At 41.2% G+C, this 19,587-nt stretch overlaps 1 pseudogene across 1 annotated transcript in view; it reads right to left on the minus strand.

Moving 5' to 3' along the window:
* LOC311136376 (disks large homolog 2-like) overlaps window positions 1-19,587 on the minus strand; it is a 219,354-nt pseudogene that overhangs the window by 96,449 nt on the left and 103,318 nt on the right. Inside the window, exons 3-4 of the transcript XR_014615442.1 lie at window positions 7,411-7,464; window positions 539-589 (exon numbers count right to left, since the gene is read on the minus strand). The product of XR_014615442.1 is annotated as a disks large homolog 2-like (transcript). The remainder of the gene's footprint in view (window positions 1-538; window positions 590-7,410; window positions 7,465-19,587) is intronic.

A 19,587-nucleotide genomic window follows, 5' to 3' on the forward strand; every position in this document is an offset into this window, starting at 1 on the left:
CCAATTAAGGGCTGGCCTGCTCAAAACACCCTCAGGACTTGGATGTTTGCGTTATTTCGCTTGTCTGGCTGAGATCAATTAGCGTTAGTGGAAAGTAAAACGGGTTCCTGTTTTAGTTTGTCAAAGGCACAGTAACCCCAGGCTTTCCGCTTCATGCACCAATTTGAAATAAAAATGGTAATGCAATCACAGATTGTTATTCTGTTATTCAGTTTGCGGAGTCATCTAGCTTCTCCAGCAGCTTCAAAATGGTGCATTATAATGGTGTCAGTTAGCTGCTTGTTTTTTTTATTCCTCCCTTGACAGGTGTGTGGGGTCAAGATCTTTTGAAACATATTGGCCTATTAACTCATCCTGCCTGTCACATTCAACGATTACGCTTCCTAGTTTATGAAGCCCTTTATGGGACATGTCTGAGATGAGCATGAAACAGGATATGGCATCCCTCGTTCAATTTAAATGACTGCAAAGTCCTCTCCGGGTAATTTTAAATAGAGTTTAAATAGAGTATTTTCAGATAGTGTGTTCATCAACTCACCCGCTCTAGTGTGATTTCTTCAAACTCATATTCAATTTCTGTCCCGTTGACCTGTGGGAAAACAAAATGTAAAATAAATTATGCATACCCAGTACAGAGGTGTGAGCATAGTCAGGGTTGGGTAGGTTACTTTCTAAATGTAATCCGTTAGAGTTGCTCGTTACCTGTCCAAAATTGTAAACAGTAACGTATCTCAGTAATGTAATTTGATTACTTTCAGTTACTTTTAGATTACTTTCCCTTAAGCGGTATTATGAATATTCCCAATTGATCGACATCTATAGCAGGATAAATCAATGTTAGAGTTTACATACAGTGGGGAGAACAAGTATTTGATACACTGCCGATTTTGCAGATTTTCCTACTTACAAAGCATGTAGAGGTCTGTAATTTTTATCATAGGTACACTTCAACTGTGAGAGACGGAATCTAAAACAAAAATCCAGAAAATCACATTGTATGATTTTAAGTAATTAATTTGCATTTTATTGCATGACATAAGTATTTGATACATAATAATAATAATAATAATATGCCATTTAGCAGACACTTTTATCCAAAGCGACTTACAGTCATGCGTGCATAAATTTTTGTGTATGGGTGGTCCCGGGGATCGAACCCACTACCTTGGCATTACAAGCGCCGTGCTCTACCAGTTGAGCTACAGAGGACCACTACATCTCCAGCAGCTTCAAAATGCTACCAATACATCAGAAAAGCAGAACTTAATATTTGGTACAGAAACCTTTGTTTGCAATTACAGAGATCATACGTTTTCTGTAGGTCTTGACCAGGTTTGCACACACTGCAGCAGGGATTTTGGCCCACTCCTCCATACAGACCTTCTCCAGATCCTTCAGGTTTCGGGGCTGTCGCTGGGCAATACGGACTTTCAGCTCCCTCCAAAGATTTTCTAATGGGTTCAGGTCTGGAGACTGGCTAGGCCACTCCAGGACCTTGAGATGCTTCTTACGGAGCCACTCCTTAGTTGCTCTGGCTTTGTGTTTCGGGTCGTTGTCATGCTGGAAGACCCAGCCACGACCCATCATCAATGCTCTTACTGAGGGAAGGAGGTTGTTGGCCAAGATCTCTCGATACATGGCCCCATCCATCCTCCCCTCAATACGGTGCAGTCGTCCTGTCCCCTTTGCAGAAAAGCATCCCCAAAGAATGATGTTTCCACCTCCATGCTTCACGGTTGGGATGGTGTTCTTGGGGTTGTACTCATCCTTCTTCTTCCTCCAAACACGGCGAGTGGAGTTTAGACCAAAAAGCTCTATTTTTGTCTCATCAGACCACATGACCTTCTCCCATTCCTCCTCTGGATCATCCAGATGGTCATTGGCAAACTTCAGACGGGCCTGGACATGCGCTGGCTTGAGCAGGGAGACCTTGCGTGCGCTGTAGGATTTTAATCCATGACGGCGTAGTGTGTTACTAATGGTTTTCTTTGAGACTGTGGTCCCAGCTCTCTTCAGGTCATTGACCAGGTCCTGCCGTGTAGTTCTGGGCTGATCCCTCACCTTCCTCATGATCATTGATGCCCCACGAGGTGAGATCTTGCATGGAGCCCCAGACCGAGGGTGATTGACCGTCATCTTGAACTTCTTCCATTTTCTAATAATTGCGCCAACAGTTGTTGCCTTCTCACCAAGCTGCTTGCCTATTGTCCTGTAGCCCATCCCAGCCTTGTGCAGGTCTACAATTGTATCCCTGATGTCCTTACACAGCTCTCTGGTCTTGGCCATTGTGGAGAGGTTGGAGTCTGTTTGATTGGGTGTGTGGACAGGTGTCTTTTATACAGGTAACGAGTTCAAACAGGTGCAGTTAATACAGGTAATGAGTGGAGAACAGGAGGGCTTCTTAAAGAAAAACGAACAGGTCTGTGAGAGCCGGAATTCTTACTGGTTGGTAGGTGATCAAATACTTATGTCATGCAATAAAATGCAAATTAATTACTTAAAAATCATACAATGTGATTTTCTGGATTTTTGTTTTAGATTCCGTCTCTCACAGTTGAAGTGTACCTATGATAAAAAGTACAGACCTCTACATGCTTTGTAAGTAGGAAAACCTGCAAAATCAGCAGTGTATCAAATACCTGTTCTCCCCACTGTAGCTGGCCATAAATGGATGTTGCATTTGACTTTGGGTTATGTAGGCTTCTTCTAACCCATTGCTTTCTACTTCAAATCAAATAATAATATGATTAGGCTATATCTTTACAATTTAATACCCCTTGATATTCAAGAATAGGACTTGGAAAGATAGATTTGCCAAAAAATTTTACCTGAGCATAACCCAAAAACTAAGGACTTATTAGACTACTCTGTTGTTTATGATTTTGTTGTAATGGAGGACTGATTGGGTCATTACTTCGAGTTGAAAAATAAATGCTGCTCTCATGGACTGGCATGCTTTGAGCACTGCCAAAAAGTGCTATTTGCATGTGAAAAATGAATGCTATTTGCTGCATTATAGGCCTAATGGTAAAAATGTTGATGGTGACACTTTGATATCTAGATAATTTGCAGCTGTTTAAGTCTATCAAAGGTGTACGAGTTTGAGTATGTGTCCGTTAGTACTGTGGATCATTTTTTTGAATCCGCACAAATTAGATTGAGCAATAAAAGCACCACTCATGGTCTTTTAAAATTAAACTTGTTTTTGACAATATGTGGAGCACAATACCACAGAGGAGTTTAGAAGGGAGGAATTCCCTCAAACTTCTATCCCATAGGCTGGGATCCACACTATGCAGCTGTTGCAAGAGCGTATTTTTCACTGGTTGAAAACAATGACACTCAAATTAGTATAATATGTTACGTTGAGTATGGCTGCATAAGACAGAAGGTTACTTTTGGTTGGGTTGGGTGGATGGATGGGTGGGTGCTAAACCTAACCATAACCTCCAACCCTAACCCCTAGCCTAGCTAACGTTAGCCAACTAGCCACATAGCTAACGTTAGCAAATTGTAATTGTAACATACAGTATCATACGAAGGGGGCGAAGGTATTTAGCTTGTCCGGGAGCAAGGCATCGGTGTCCGCGTCGTGGCTGGTTTTCCCTTTATTATCCGTGATTGTCTGGAGTCCCTGCCACATACGTCTCGTGTCTGAGCAGTTGAATTGCAACCACTTTGTCTCTGTACTGACGTTTTGCCTGTTTGATTGCCTTACAGAGGGCATAGCTGGACTGTTTGTACTCGTCCATGTATGACGATGCATGTAGTTTCTTCTTATTTTAACCATCCACACAGGGAAAGAACATTATGTGCTGGGAATCACCTCAGAATGCTTCATGTTGGATGTACAAGTATATATAATTTGACCCCTTTGCAGTGAGCATCCTTCAAACAAACTATTTCAAATGACCTATATGAGTGTTGATGGTTTTGGTGTCTGTGAAATTATACAGTTTAGGTTGAGTTAGAGACGGATGGGTAATCATAATATAATAATATAATATGCCATGGAGCAGCCGCTTTTATCCAAAGCGACTTACAGTAGTGTGTGCATACATTATTTTCGTATGGGTGGCCACAGTGGGAACTGAACCCAAAACCCTGACGTTGCAAGTACCGTGCTCTACCAACTGAGCTATACAGGACCACCTTGATGCTGTGTGAGTAAGAACCAGTAGAATCCATTACGGATCTTTCAGCTTTTTAGGCAGGCTACATTTTTTATAACTCACTGAATGGCAAGAAAAGCAGGAGCAGCGAAATGTAATCATACCACTGACAAGCTGTAATCATACCACTCACAAGCTGTAATCATACCACTGACAAGCTGTAATCATACCACTGACAAGCTGTAATCATACCACTGACAAGCTGTAATCATACCACTGACAAGCTGTGGGACTTGAAAGAGGGGAATCTCAGCACCATGGAGGAGCAGTTCTCCTTCAAGAACGTTTATTGGGCCATAAATATTCACATGGTTTCTACCTCGATTAGTTGATTAGTTGTTTTCTTTCAAAATCTTTATCCCGCCCTCTAAAACCCATTGCCTTAAAATACATTATTAGTCAAATAATTTGTATTCAGGGCGAGACCAGGAAATCTGGTAACAACGTGGACACAATGGATGGAAGTCTTGATTGAATAATTCAAAATGGTGCTCTCTTTTTCGTCTAGCACAGGCAGCGAATGAGCTAAGAGGCAAAGCAGTAAAATAATAAAGGACAACTTCTTGCAGGTCATTTAGAAACAAAGTGGCATTTCCAATGATGTTTAGTGACATTTATTGGAAACAGTCGAGGGACAAAATGCAATTAGCATCATGAGGGAACAGCATGCTTCTTCCAGACATTGGATGATGCAACTTTCAAATCAAATTTTATTTATTTGTCACATGCGCCGAATACAACAGGGGTAGTAGACCTTACCGTGAAATTCTTACTTTACTTACCTTAGCCAACAATGCAGAGTAAGAAAATGCTAAATAAACTAAATGTCAAAATAAATAAAAAAATAACAATAAAATAACAAATAGGCTATATACAGGGGGTACCGGTAGCGAGTCAATGTGCGGGGGTACGGGTTAGTCGAGGTAATTGTGGTCATATGTACATATGTAAAGTGACTATGCATAGATAATAAACAGCGAGTAGCAGCAGCGTAAAAAAGGGGGTCAATGCAAATAGTCTGGGTAGCCATTTGATTAACTGTTCAGAAGTCTTATGGCTTGGGGGTAGAAGCTGTTAAGGAGCCTTTTGGACCTAGACTTGGCGCTCCGGTACCACTTGCCGTGCGGTAGCACAGAGAACAGTCTATGACTTGGGTGGCTGGAGTCTTTGACAATTTTTAGGGCCTTCCGCTGGCACCGCCTGGTATAGAGGTCCTGGATGGCAAGAAGCTTGGCCCCAGTGATGACATCACTGGGCCGTACGCACTACCCTCTGTAGCGCCTTGCGGTCAGATGCCGAGCAGTTGCCATACCAGGTGGTGATGCAACCAGTCAGGATGCTCTCGATGGTGCAGCTGTATAACTTTTATTAAGATCTGAGGACCCATGCCAAATCTTTTCAGGCTCCTGAGGGGAAATAGGCGTTGTTGTGCCCTCTTCATGATTGTCTTGGTGTGTTTGGACCATGATAGTTTGTTGGTGATGTGGACACCAAGGAACTTGAAGCTCTCGACCCGCTCCACTACAGACCCGTTGGTGTGAACGGGGGCGTGCTCGGGCCTCCTTTTCCTGTTGTCCACGATCAGCCCCTGGGTCTTGCTCACGTTGAGGGAGAGGTTGTTGTCCTGGCACTACACTGCCAGGTCTCTGACCTCCTCCCTATAGGCTGTCTCATCGTTGTCTGTGATCAGGCCTACCACCATTGTGTCATCGGCAAACTTAATGATGGTGTTGGAGTCTTGCTTGGCCATACAGTTGTTGGTGAAAAGGGTACAGGAGGGGACTAAGCATGCACCCCTCAGGGGCCCCCGTGTCGAGGACCAGCGTGGCAGATGTGTTGTTGCCTACCCTTACCACATGGGGGTGGCCTGTCAGGAAGTCCTGGAACCAGTTGCAGAGAGAGGTGTTCAGTCCCAGGGTCCTTAGCTTAGTGATTAGCTTGGAGGGCACTATGGTGTTGAACGCTGAGCTGTAGTCAATGAACAGCATTCTCACGTAGGTGTTCCTTTTTTCCAGGTGGGAAATGGCAGTGTGGAGTGCAATAGAGATTGCATCATCTGTGGATCTGTTGGGGTGGTATGCAAATTGGAGTGGGTCTAGGGTGTTTCTGGGATGATGGTGTTGATGTGAGCCATGAACAGCCTTTCAAAGCACTTCATGGCTACAGACGTGAGTGCTACAGGTCGGTAGTCATTTAGGCAGGTTACCTTAGCGTTCTTGGGCACATGGACTATGGTGGTCTGCTTGAAACATGTAGGTATTACAGACTCAGTCAGGGAGAGGTTGAAAATGTCAGTGAAGACACTTGCCAGTTGGTTAGCGCATGCTCTGAGTACACGTCTTGGTAATCCGTCTGGCCCTGCGGCCTTGTGAATGTTGAGCTGTTTAAAGCTCTTACTCACATCGCCTACGGAGAGCGTGATCACACAGTCATCCGGAACAGCTGGTGCTCTCATGCATGCTTCAGTGTTGCTTGCCTCGAAAAACGCAGTTAGCTTGTCTGGTAGGCTGGGCTTCCTTTTGTAATCCGTAATAGTTTGCAAGCCCTGCCACATCTGACGAGCGTCAGAGCAGTTGTAGTATGATTCAATCTTAGTCCTGTATTGATGCTTGGCTCGTTTGATGGTTCGTCAGAGGGCATAGCAGGATTTCCTATAAGCCTCCGGATTAGTGTCCAGCTCCTTGAAAGCGGCAGCTCTAGCCTTTAGCTCAGTGCGGATGTTGCCTGTTATCCATGGCTTCTGGTTGGGATACTTTATTTTCACCCTAACTCTTGCTCATTCATTTAGCATCTCACTCCAAATTGTGTTCAAATGGCTTTTTGAAGAACTTTGTCCTCCCAGAGTCCCAGTGCCAACAAATAGAAACCATTAATAATAAATATCTGTTAAGAGAAAAGTTCTGATGTCAAACCAAAATGCTGGCTTTTGGGCTGTACAAAATCAGTGGTCCTGTGTAGGTGTTTTATTTATAACAACTATCAATAATTCACAATAGTGGCCTTATTTGTTTTACCCATACACTGTATGTTGTGTTCCAGATAAATATTTAAGAATATAATGTTCTGCCATTGACAACCAGTGCTGGAAAGTCTTACCTGTAAAGACTACTTAAAGTGGGTATAGGGTTGCATGAAGTTGCATCTTGCACTCAGCTCGAATCAATCCACAGCGAAATATCTGCCGTTAGTGCCTATAAACATAATCAAATCAATTGCCGAAAAAGAAAATGTAACTCACGTAAGGTACAGACTCCAGAGTGTCCGTGTTGACAATTATTGGGGCGGGACTAGCCTGAAAAAGAGAGAAAGAGGGGGAGAGGAAGATAAGAAAAAGCAAGAGAAGCCTGGATCCACCAGTGTCCTACTTTCTATAAATGGATCCAAGGGACAGCCTCTGGATCATGTGGTGACTTCACCCTGTATGATGAAGAATTCCAGAGCCCTCCTCCAGACGCTACAGTGCCTTCAGAAAGTATTCAGACCACTTGACTTTTTCCACATTTTGTTACGTTACAGCCTTATTCTTAATTGTATATATAAAAAAACATTTACCCCCTTTTTCTCCCCAATTTCATGATTACGATCTTATCTCATCTCTGCAATTCCCCAACGGGCTCGATCATGCGTCCTCCGAAACATGACCCGCCAAACCGCGCTTCTTAACACCCGCTTGCTTAATCCGGAAGCCAACCGCACCAATGTGTCAGAGGAAACACTGTTCAACTGACGTCCGAAGTCAGCCTGCAGGCGCCCGGCCCGCCACACTAGAGCGCGATGAGCCAAGTAAAGCCCCCCCGGCCAAACCCTCCCCTAACCCGGACGACGCTGGGGCCAATTGTGCGCCGCCCTATGGGACTCCCAGTCACGTCCGGTAATGACATAGCCTGGGATTGAACCCCAGGCTGTAGTGACGCAGCAACACTGCGATGCAGTGCCTTAGACCGCTGCACCACTTGAGAGGCCGGTTACAGCCTTATTCTAAAATAGATTAAATATAATTTTTTTCAGCAATCTACACACAATACCCCATAATGACATTTTTGCAAATGTATAAAATAAAAAATAAAAATGTATTTACATAAGTATTCAGACCCTTTGCTATGAGACTTGAATTTGAACTCAGGTGCATCCTGTTTCCATTGATCATCCTTGAGATGTTTCTACAACTTGATTGGAGTCCAGTTCTGGTAAATTCACTTGATTGGACATGATTTGGAAAGGCACAGACCTGTCTATATAAGGTCCCACAGTTGATAGTGCATGTCAGAGCAAAAACCAAGCCATGAGGTCGAAGGAATTGTCCGTAGAGCTCCGAGACAGGATTGTGTCGAGGCATAGATCCAGGGAAGGGTACTAAAACATTTCTGCAGCATTGAAGGTCCCCAAAAACACAGTGGCCTCCATCATTCTTAAATGGAAGAAGTTTGGAACCACAAAGACTCTTCCTAGAGCTGACCACCTGGCCAAACTGAGCAATCGGGGGAGAAGGGCCTTGGTCAGGGAGGTGACCAAGAACCAGATGGTCACTCTGACAGAGCTCTAGAGTTCCTCTGTGGAGATGGGAGAACCTTCCAGAAGAACAACCATCTCTGCAGCACTCCACCAATCAGGCCTTTATGGTAGAGTGGCCAGATGGAAGCCACTCCTCAGGAAAAGGCACATGACAGCCCACTTGGAGTTTGCCAAAATGCACCTAAAGACTCTCAGACCATGAGAAACAAGATTCTCTGGTCTGATGAAACCAAGATTGAACTCTTTGGCCTGAATGCCAAGCGTCACGTCTGGAGGAAACCTGGCACCATCCCTACGGTGAAGCACGGTGGTGGCAGCATCATGCTGTAGAGATGTTTTTCAAGGGCAGGGACTGGGAGACTAGTCAGGATCGAGGCAAAGATGAACGGAGCAAAGAACAGAGAACCTTGATGAAAACCTGCTCCAGAGCGCTCAGGAACTCAGACTGGGGCGAAGGTTCACCTTCCAACAGAACAACGACCCTAAGCACACAGCCAAGACAACGCAGGAGTTGCTTTGGGACATGTCTCTGAATGTCCTTAAGTGGCCCAGCCAGAGCCCGCACTTGAACCCGATCGAACATCTCTTGAGAGACCTGAAAATAGCTGTGCAGCAACGCTCCCCATCCAACCTGACAGAGCTTGAGAGGGTCTGCAGAGAGGAATGGGAGAAATTCCCCAAATACAGGTGTACCAAGCTTGTAGCGTCATACCCAAGAAGACTCGAGGCTGTAATCGCTGCCAAAGGTGCTTCAACAAAGTACTGAGTAAAAGGTCTGAATACTTATGTAAATGCAATATTTCTGATGTTTTTTTTTTATACATTTGCAAACATTTCTAAAAACCTGTTTTCATTTGTCATTATGGGGTATTGTGTGTAGATTGATGAGGAGAGAAAAACAGTTCAATAAATGTTAGAATAAGGCTGTAACATAACAAAATGTGTAAAAGTTCAAGGGGTCTGAATACTTTCCGAATGCACTGTATGGTTAGCATCCATTCTGACAAACAGCACTCAGAAATGAGATGCTATAGAATCACGTTCCTTAAAAAAATAAGAATTCCTTCATTATAGTTAAACAGTAAGAGAACGTTTCCAGGCCACATATTACGCCTGGTCCTGGACTAAAAAGCATGGATGGATATTCTCCATCAAGTTCATTTTTTTGTCCAGGACTAGGCTTAATCTGTGTCTGGGAAACCGACCCTGAATACATAGAGTATAATACATGCTAAATGTGCAGGCCTCTAATAATAATCATCCATAATAGCATAACAGTAAATGACCACAGAATGGCTTACGGCATTTGAAGTAAATTAAGTGGATAGACTAATGATAGAGCTCCCATCCCAGGTAAGACTATGCACATATTTGCAGGTCATTGGCGGCCAGATAATTCTAAGCAATATGATGGCTCCACATTAGCTCCTAATAGCCTTTCCGGTGCTCACGCTTACAGAATGCCCTGAAAGGGAACTGCTGGCTCAGGCAAGAGATTCCGGTGTCTTTCAGCCTTTTCTGCTAATAATTCAGTCAAACCTTTTGATGTTTCCATCAAACAAAGCTCCTTCATGTTTTTACACAAAGGCAAATTGTTTGGAGCAGGTAGACTGATGTGTGTGAATGTGTGTGTGAGTGTGTGTTTGTGTCATTTTAACATTCACAGGCAATGCGATAGAAAAGCCAGTCAATGATTGAGGCAGAATGGTGTTTGTGGGTAGATCAATATATCTGATTGAGACACTTTCTGCTTACATTGCACTGCTGCTAATTGACTGAATAGATTCTCAACCACACAATCTGTCTCAATCAGGGAAAGGAAGGACTAGAGAGGGAGAGGAGAGTATGTGTGTATGTGTGCATGCCCGTGTGCAAAGAGAAAGGGAGAGAGGAAGATTGATTTGAGTGCTTTTAAATGCGCAGCACTTAATCAATCGAGGCGTTACTCGGGATTATTCAAAGGCAGTTTTTATTTTACCTGCAGAAAATGAATGTAAACCTTTATGCCTTTCCAGGAATACTAGACTCAGTCCCCCCCCCAAAAAAAAAAAATTTGTGCAAGTCAGCAGTCAAGCTTTCAGTGCAGACAAAACAAACTTATGATGATGCAAAATGCCTCATATGATGCAAAACACATTCATCATCATAAGAGTTTTTGCTTTGTACTGAGTGCTCCATGTTGTAAACTTGACTGCAGACAATCTGTGGGGACTCTCTCCATAAAACCACCATGGTCTAGGTTACACTATGTGTAAAGGAGGAGTGAGGAGCAAGATTTTCCCTATGTAATATTTTGTCATAGTGTACACTGGACATCGTAATGTCACACACACAGACACACAGTTTGGCACTCAGCATGTGTGCAAGTCCTGTGCACACATCTGAATACATGCAGTACATACAGAGTACAGACACTGTACAATTGCGTGACTGCATTTCCAACCCATTTTTGTCTTCCTCTCTTGACAATGGCGCACACTGACATCAGTTCTCTCAGAGAAGCATATTAAGTCTGAGGCCCTATCTGAATTTCCTGTGATTCTTCGCATCCCCTCTCCTCACTTCCTTCTCAACCATATTGGAGGAGATGATCCAAAGTCCCTCCCTCAAATGTGTTTTGAGAAGGACGCAAGGAGAGATGATGTGAGGAATCGAGGAAAGACGAATTGAAAAAGAGCCTAAACCTCCAACAAACGGGACTGAGCAGGATTCACTGTGGGGAGCCTGGTCTGATCTACGTCTGGGGTTAATTAGGTGTTAATAACTACAATACACCGAGCCTGTTAATTACAAGTCTAACTCTGCATCCCAAATGGCACCCTATTCCCTTTAAAGTGCACTACTTTTGAACAGGTTCGATCGGGCTCATGTTAAAAGTACTGCACTACATAGGGAATAGGGTGCAATTTGTGTTGCATAAGAACCCTTTTAGCTATGGGAATTCCACCTCAATTCTATAAAACATGCAATAATTTGGCAATACCACTAAACCACTCTGTCTGTGGATTACTGCCGATTAGTTGGAGATTAAATGTAAAAATGTTTTTGCTGAAATTGAACTACATGTACTTACTGTTATTATTATTGCTAATGTCGAAAGAAAATGGTTGCATCCCAAATGGCACCCTATGGGCTCTGGTCAAAAGTAGTGCACTATATGGAATAGGGTGCTATTTGGGATGCCGGCTACTTCTTATATTTGACTGCACAATGTAGCAGAATATATCAACAACTATTTCAACCACTCATGCTGCCAATGACTTTGCCTTTCACTGTTCACCTAGGCAAATAACGTACATGAACATTTACAGTGCCTTCAGAAAGTAGTCATACCCCTTGACTTATTCCACATTTGTTTGTGTTACAGACTGAATTCCAAATGGATTAAATTAACAAAAGATTCTCACCCATCTACACACAATACCCCATAATGACAAAGTGAAAACATGTTTAAAAAAATGTAATTTACATAAGTATTCACACCCCTGAGTCAATACTGTAGAAGCACCTTTGGTAGCGATTACAGCTGTGTCTTTCTGGGTAAGTCTCTAAGAGCTTTCCACAGCTGGATTGTACAACATTTGCCCATTATTCTATTAAACGTCTTCAAGCTCTTTCAAATTGGTTGTTGATCATTGCTAGACAACCATTTTCAGGTCTTGCCATAGATTTACAAGTAGATTTAAGTCAAAACTGTAACTCAGCCACTCAGGAACATTCTCTGACTTCTTGGTAAGCAACTCCAGTGTAGATTTGGCCTTGTGTTTTAAGTTATTGTCCTGCTGAAAGGTGAATTAATCTCCCAGTGTCTGGTGGAAAGCAGACTGAACCAGGTTTTCCTCTAGGATTTTGCCTGTGCTTAGCTTCATTCCGTTTATTTTTTATCCTGAAAAACTCCCCAGTCCTTAATGATCACAAGCATACCCATAACATGATGCAGCCATCACTATGCTGATAAATATGCAGAGTGGTACTCAGTAATGTGTTGTTTTGGATTTGCCCCAAACATAACACTTTGTATTCAGGACAAAAAGTGAATTGCTTTGCCACATTTCTTGCAGTATTACTTTAGTACCTTGTTGCAAACAGGATGTATGTTTTGGAATATTTGTTATTCTGTACAGACTTCCTTCTTTTCACTCTGTCAATTAGGTTAGTATTGTGGAGTAACTACAATGTTGTTGATCCATCCTCAGTTTTCTCCGATCACAGCCATTAAACTCTGTAACTGTTTTAAAGACACCATTGGCCTCATGGTGAAATCCCGGTTTCCTTCCTCTCCGGCAACTGAGTTAGGAAGGACACCTGTGTCTTTGTAATGACTGGATGTATTGATACACCATCCAAAGTTTAATTAATAACTTCACCATGCTCAAAGGGATATTCAATATCTGTTTGTTTTTTACCCATCTACCAACAGGTGCCCTTTTATGTGAGGCATTGTAAAACCTCCCTTGTCTTTGTGGTTCAATCTGTGTTTGAAATTCACTGCTTGACTGAAAAACCTTACAGATAATTGTATGTGTGGGGTACAGAGATGAGGTAGTCATTCAAAAATTATGTTAATTGTATGTGTGGGGTACAGAGATAAGGTAGTCATTCAAAAATCATGTTAAACACTATTATTGCACACAGAGTGAGTCCATGTAACTTAATATGTGACTTGTTAAGCAAAGTTTTACTCCTGAACTTATTTAGGCTTGCCATAACAAAGGGGTTGAATACTTATTGACTCAAGATATTTCAGCTTTTCATTTTTAATTAATTTGTGAAACTTTCAAAAAACATAATTCCACTTTGACATTATGGGGTATTGTGTGACAAAAAATTCTACATTGATTCAATTTTAAATTCAGGCTGTAACACAACAAAATGTGGAAAAAGCCAAGGGATGTGAATACTTTCTGAAGGCACTGTAGCATGTCATTTGCATTGGTGCTGATCAAATAATAACTAAGGGGAAACTTTTATCCTGTCAGACTTATCTTAAGCTGTTACTTTAGTATGGGATGTTGAGAACCCTGTACTCCAGTTTCTCAGTGCAGCCTTGTGCTCCAGTTCATGTTGCTCAATAATTTAAGGGTGAACCTATGTGTAGTGCATCATGCATAGAAATAAAAAATCTATAATTTACAAGAATTTGTTCACATGTAAAAACAGTCAACAACACAAGCAGATAAAGAGAAGGGGAACAAGAGAGAGATTGAGAGAGGGGAAAATAGAGGGAGAGCTACATCAAGGTTGCGGTAATGAAACAAAGCAGTGTTCGGTCTTGGAGAACGGTTTAAATGATTGTGGGGAGTAGATGAGGGGGAGAGAAAGAGTGAGAGAGAGAGAAAGGTACTCCCAAATCAGTGTAGTCCCTCCTGGATAGGGGTAAGCCCATCAGAAGACGAGGTGAAATAAGTACCATGTTGCTTACACCTTTCCAATCCCTTCAGATCTGCAGGAGTGCCCAGGGAGGAGAGTCTACTCAGCAAACAGGGAACCTTCCCAGAACATTAGCTAAGATTCCCATTAAGTTCTAGTTAGGGTTTTATCTTACATTAGGATGGTAACATCCCAAAAACATTCAAATCATGTTTTTGATGACATATTTTTCTTCAGAAAATTATTTTTATGAAATATCCTTGGAATGTTCTTGGAATGTTCTTCTATAGTTCACCACCACAGAACATTCCCCAAACATTCTCATTAGGTTTCCAGGTAATGTAATAACACAATGTACCAGTAATGTTTTTGGAAAAATTGCAATCTGGTTTTCGGGCCCACCACAGCACAGAGAATGAATGATCTTAGAGCCAACACAGATGCCAAACAGCTCTCTGTCCTTGTACTCTTCGATTTAAGTGCTGCATTCAACACTGTTTACCATGATGTCCTTCTGGACAGACTGGAGAGGTGGGTTGGCCTCTCCGGTCCAGTTCTAAATTGGTTTAGGAACTATTTAGCCAGTCAAGAGTTTTTTGTCAGCCTTGGTGAACATAACTCAGAGAAAATACATATCACATGTGGCGTTCCACAAGGTTCGATTTTGGGTCTGGTACTGTTCAGTTTATATATGTTACCCCTTGGCAGCGTTATCAGAAAGCACAGCATTGATTTTCACTGCTACGCAGACGCATTTCTGTGTCACCAGAGGATTTTAGCTCCACGGATAAAGTATAAGACTGTATTAGTGATTTAAATACTTGGATGGCTCACAACTTCCTCTAGCTAAATCAAGACAAGACCAAGGTACTTATTGTTGGAGCCAAAGCACAGAGAAAATCCGGCCGCACATTTTAATTCACAGGCAATAAAGATAAAACACCAGGTAAAAAACCTAGGTGTTATTTTAGATTCTGAACTCAATTTCGAAACACACATTAGGAATGTGACCAAAATAGCTTTTTACCACCTGAGGAACATTGCCAAGGTGCGGCCGTTTCTCTCAGGCTGATACAGAGAGACTCATCCATGCTTTTATTACAAGCAGGCTTGACTACTGTAATGCTCTCCTATCTGGTCTACCCAAGAAAGCCATTGGTCAACTGCAAAACATACAGAATTCTGCAGCATGGGTACTGACTAAGACCAGACGGAGAGCACACATTACACAGGTTTTAAGGTTTCTGCACCGGCTGCCTGTGAGTTTTATAATTAATTGTAAGATTCTTCTATTGGTTTTTAAATCAATCCATGATTGTGCACCCCAATACATGTCCCTCAGGCCTTTTAACTATCCCAAAGCCTACGGCCGAGAGGCAGCCTTTATTTACTATCCCCACAGCCTCTGGAAAAGCCTGCCTGAGAACCTGAGGGGGGCCAAAAATGTGGACATATTTAAAAGAGATCTTAAAACACACCTTTTAAGCTTTGCTTTTCCTCAGGGTGCTTTTTAGTCGATCAGTTTTTATTGTTATTCTTTTGTTTTTTAATCCTCTTATGTTTGTGTAGTAAATATTTCCATTTTTATTTTCATTGTTTTTTCCTGGGAAGCATATTGTGTTGCATTCCATGACTGAAATGTGCTGTATAAATAAAGGTTGATTTGATGGTACATAGTGTCCAGCATACATGTACAAGGTATCACCATAATCAATTACAGGCCCTCGATACTCTTATAAAGCTACAGTGTGATGTTATGACATGATTGTTCCAATAATGTTCCCTAAACATTCTTCAGCAATCATGTCTGGATTAAATTAAATTGGTTCTGAAAAACCAATACTGGAACCTACCCAGGTATAGGATCTTAATTTGACCAGTTTCTCCCGTGTAGCTCAGTTGGTAGAGCATGGTGCTTGCAACGCCAGGGTTGTGGATTCGATTCCCACGGGGGGCCAGTATGAAGAAAAAAAAAGAGCGTCTGCTAAATGACTAAAATTGAAAAAAATTGCAGGAAAATAATCCTGCAGCAACTGGAAATGTGAATTACTATATGGATTATAATTAATGGTTATTTTTGTATGGGTTGATACATTGTTCGTTAGGGCAAATCAAGTCTGACATTTTAAAGTGGAAATTACAAACTTTAGAAGCATTTATAACCCTCTAATACACTTTTCATTTCCTGCAGCGCAGGAAAATGTATCCTGCAACAGGGTGGTCAAATTAAGATCCTGTATAGGCCTAACAATCAATGATGTGTATTGATAACAACAAACAGCCCAGCAAACCGGGAATATTCCCAGAACATTAGCTAACATTCCCATTAAGTTCTAGTTAGGGTTTGAGCTGACATTAGGATAACGTCCCACAAACATTGAAATAATGTTTTTTTTATCACCAAATACTTTTTTTTATAAGAAAATGTTTGAAATGAAATATCCTTCTAACATTCACTAAAATGTTGGTCACCACATCTGTAAAAAAAAAAATACCACAGATCATTCCCCTAAGGTTCTCATTCGGTTGCCAGGGAATGTAATAACACAATGTTCCGGTAATGTTCTTAGAACATACTGCCACAACAAAATGTGACTTGTTTCAGGAAACTAGGCGTATGTTGCGCGTCACTACTTCACAGGAGAGGCATTTGAATGTAAACATTTTATTATTTTATTTTTCTAAATGCGTTTTTTGGCAGATATGCCTTCTGGAACTTGTGAAATGTCATGTGCCTCAATGACAAACTTGTATGCCATCTGTAAATACAAACAAAATTGTTAAATTTACGAGCCTAGTTGGTTTAGCCACGGAAAACGACAGGAAACTTCCTGCTAGCCATGATTGGCTGAAAATGTATGCACTCACTAACTGTAAGTCGCTCTGGATAAGAGCGTCTGCTAAATGACTAAAATGTAAAAAAAAAAAAATGGATGGGCTGGACATGCCGAGAGATTAGTTCGTATTGGTCTGCCATGTAGCACGCTTCTGTCTATAATGAGCTGCTCAGTATGTGTAGGTAATCCTTTCTAACGCAGATTTTTTTTAAAGATAGCTCCACTTTCTGGAGGACCGAGTTTTGAAATCAGTGGAATGCCCGGTGGAAGCGGAGTATGACAGTTAAGGAAATTGAGAAAATTCAGGCGTTTGATTGCAAATGCGGAGGGAGTGAAAAGAGAACACAGAAGGCTGTTGTATAAAATGCCTGTCTCCGGATTACATCTTCAAACTAAGGGCAACCATGGAATCCGTGACAGAGAGGGAGAAGCGTTCATCCATGTATACGGGTAAGAGAGTCTAGCTAGCTACATTTTCAGATATTATACGTTCCTAATTTTGTCAAAATCTGTTTTCATTGCAAGTTAAAGCGTACTGTTAGCTATCTAGCTAACGTTAGCTAGCTGACTGGCTCACCAGCTACCATTACGTGTATGATCTGTGTAGTAATTTTATTCGTATCTCAGAGCCATTTGCATTGCTAGTTATAGCCTAACGTTAGCTAGCTATCTAACATTGAACCAACCTAGTTGGTTAGCGTTTAGCTACCTGTAGATTCATGGAAGGTAGTAACGTTATGATTTGGGATTATGGTTAATTGTTTATCTAGCTAAACAAAATACTCCACTATGCAAGTAACCATTTCACTGTACCGTTTACACCCTCTGTATCCTGTGCATGTGACAGATAAACAGATTTTATTTGATATAGATGTGTTTACCAGAGACGGTAATGTGAAGAACAACATGACCTGCACCAAAGTCAAATTAGGCTATAACGTTAGGCCAACGAGACAGTGTCCAAGTTCAAAAATTATCTGGTAGAATGCCCTGCTTATATTTCATCACACTCACAACCGTAAGCTATTAACTGTAATTAGCTCGCCATTAACTTGTAAATAATGATCTTCTTGTGAGTTTATTTTCCTGCAATAACGAATGACAACTGTACACAGACATGTCGATAGACGTAGTATAAACCAGCCTTTAGTCTTTGGTTGTTTAGTACACTACCATACTCTCTGTTTAGCACATGGCCTCACATGTGAATCCTTAAAGAGATGGGTGGGGCTAAGGCTTAAGAGGGTGTGAACGATGCTGAATGGGTGTAGACAAAGATGAGCTCTCCAGTAGATGTACCAAAACATTCAAGGGTCATTTTCTCAAAAGTGGGGTTACAAATTTATCAACTTTCAAAGCAGAATTACTTTCCCATTGTTCCTCAACTGTAGTGTATGATATACAATTTTCTAGCTCTGAGTCTCTACTTTTATCCAATGTAAAAAATACAATTTCAAATTTTGCTACATAAGACCTAATCAAGCTGGTCGGTCACAAATGTGGGAGCAATAGAAGTGGTTCTGAGGAAACATTATAGGAACGTTCTGCTAACGTTGATGGATATATTATTTCAAAACACCCATAACAACAAGTTATAGGATATTCCTACAATGGTCTCATGAAGTTATAGTGCGGCATTATGACATGACTTCAGCAATAAAATGTTGGAGCAATAGAAGTTGTTCTAAAAAAAACATTCCTGGAATATTCAGTTATGTTGATGGAGATATTACTACAAACAAGAAACATTACTGCGCGACTCTTATCAAGTTATTCTGTGAGGTTATGACATGATGATCCAGAATTGTTATAAAAACATCCTTCAACGATAATGGAAGTAGTTCTGATCACATTACTGCAATGTTCTTTTAATATTGATGTGTAATGTAACATTATTATATGAAGTTGTCAAACTTGTAAGAAATAACATTTTAATCTTCTTACATAATTATATTTTCTTATGGTATTGTCCAAACATAGCTATAGCTTTTTTAAAGAATGGTAATCAGGTAGATTTGAACCTGTGATCTGCCATCTTCAAGCCCTGTAGGCTACTTAGTGTGCTGCGCCACCAGGATCTTAATGTTTCTAGTGGATTTCCCTTTGTACCGAAATCTTTAAATTATGATCTAAACTATGGCTATATGTCTTAGTACATATGCACATCTATGTACACCTCACTACAATCTGCCAGGCAATAATTTAACATGATTTCTGAAATCAAGTTTGTAGGGAAAATAAAAGTCAAAACATCACAACTTTACAGAATATAAAGAAGATTGATAAAGAAATAATAGAGGACAGTTATTTTTCTAGATTGTTATCCTCTCTTTTGCAAAGACAAAGACCGCAACCTGGAAGTCAGGATAAAGTTGTAAACCGCTTTATATTTTTGTTAATCCCATCCCAGTGGATTTATTCCAGTAATAACACTGCAAAGCACCCAGGTTCGATACCCGCTTGTGACCATCGACAAGATACGGTAATACTATGTATGTACAATAAATGTCTAATACATTGTCATGTGATTGCAAATAATTGCCATATGTGTTTCTACATGGATTGTTGTACAATACACTTCATCACCAGTAAGACAACAATAACACATTAAAGAAACATTAATGGGCTGTTCAACATGTAATTTTATCATTCTGGGAGCATAGGAATAACATTCAAAGAACATTGAGGGAATGTTT

The sequence above is a fragment of the Coregonus lavaretus genome (genome assembly GCF_964263955.1).
Source record: "Coregonus lavaretus genome assembly, chromosome: 10".
NCBI classification, from domain to species: Eukaryota; Metazoa; Chordata; class Actinopteri; order Salmoniformes; family Salmonidae; genus Coregonus; species Coregonus lavaretus.